The following is a 1,812-nucleotide window of genomic DNA, read 5'->3' as shown; positions in this document are numbered from 1 at the left end:
GCAGTATATTCAATATCTTTTTATATTTATTTTTGTTTTTAGCTCTTGTTGTCGCCTTCTCCCTGCCTGACGGGGATGGGCTAAACAAAGCAACAGAAAAGAGAAAGTCTCTCGAAGTCGTGCGCAGTTGCCACATAGCGCATCGTGACTCACAGTACCCTAGCAGTTAATAAATCATTCGCTGGTTGCTTTAAAACGTTTACCTTTAGGGATGATTCGACTATTGTTAGTGCAGATTCCCTCGGTGAATCAAGCGTCCAAGAACGGGTTTTTCGGAGACGGAAGTCCAAATGGTATTGAGTGCAATTTGCTTTTTTCGCCGCGAAGCAGAAAAAAAGTATGGAAAAAAGATATCCTGTGTATCAAACAGTGTCTGATTGTCTTGGTATCAGCTTGATATCAGTGAAAAGAGTCGCGGCTAAACAAAAGGATTATGAATTTTTACCATCCGATAAAATTTATGCTATTATGGCTTAGAATTTACGTCGTAGAAAAGCATTTTGATGAAAGCTCAGCCCAACCTGACCTTAAGTTTATCTGAAGGGTGCAACAACGATACTTTCATTGTGCGAGTCGGTCATTTAAAGGAAGCGCGCCCTCTGCTGAGTCGGTGGCAACCACGCGCCTCTTTTCGCCTCCCCCTCCCACGACGGAGCTGCCGGTACGCGCATAGAAACATCTAGATAAATAATAAGTGATATTGACGTTATTATTGATATTTAATATACGTTTCATATTTGATTTCATTACTAACATTCTACGGAAGACAACAGTACCAATCAATTTTCAATTGACTCACTGGTTTCGAAGTTAGCAGAGGTTTGCGTTGTTTAGAACAACTTCGTTGCTTTTTGTAGTATAAACAATTTGTTTTCGGCAAACTGCTAGTAATAGATGTGGCTTCTTTATATAAAAATTGCAAGTTATATGAACGAAAACTACGGGAATGCCAAGCGCTCAAAGTTGGGCACCTTGATTTTACGCGTAAAACACGGGTACTTCTTTGTGAAAAAATTAAGTACAGGAAATACTATTGAGCCGAAGAATTTTTAAAGTACATGATATAACGTAGAACTAAGTTTCCTTTCGTATGCTTTTTATTGCATTGAAATCGATTGCTTCATTTAGACGCTAGAGCTCCTCAAACTCGAGTATCTTGCTTTTTTTTACAGACAGTAGGACACATCTGGAGACATGATGGCCTGATGAAGACAATCGTCGAGGGACAAGTGGAAGGCAAGAATGGAAAAGGAAGACCTCGAACAAAATATATGGAACAAGTAAAGAGAGATGTGAAAGAGAAGAAATACGTAGGTGTGAAAAGATTAGCTGATAGGAGAACTGAGTGGAGAGCTGCGTCAAACCAATCCTAGGATTGTTGACCAGTGATAATGATGACTGTGATAATGGCTGCAAATCAAAATTCTTGCCTATATTTTAAGGATCTGATCCCCCTTAATCCGCCTATGACAATTGCGGATTAAGGCGGAGTAAGAGGTAATCTAGGAAACCGAGAATAACAAAACTCAGCTCAGAACAATGATTATTCTGTATGTAATAGAAATGCGATACTTTTTAGGACCTGTGGAAGGCTATAGAAATCGAACCTGGAAATGCATAGTTTAAATCTCAAAATTCAAGGAATAAAGAAACTATAAGAGTGTAATGAATTGTATTCGAGTGGAAGTTATAAGATAATTATACACACAGCATCTTTCGAAAGTAATGATGGTGCTGGGATAATCCAGATGAAGAATGCCTGAATCTTGGGAAAAGCTTCCTGCAGTACAATGAAAGGATAGTGATGGTAAA

This window comes from Ischnura elegans, chromosome 6 (assembly GCF_921293095.1).
Source record: "Ischnura elegans chromosome 6, ioIscEleg1.1, whole genome shotgun sequence".
Lineage (NCBI taxonomy): Eukaryota > Metazoa > Arthropoda > Insecta > Odonata > Coenagrionidae > Ischnura > Ischnura elegans.
Note: the sequence above shows the minus strand (reverse complement) of the source record.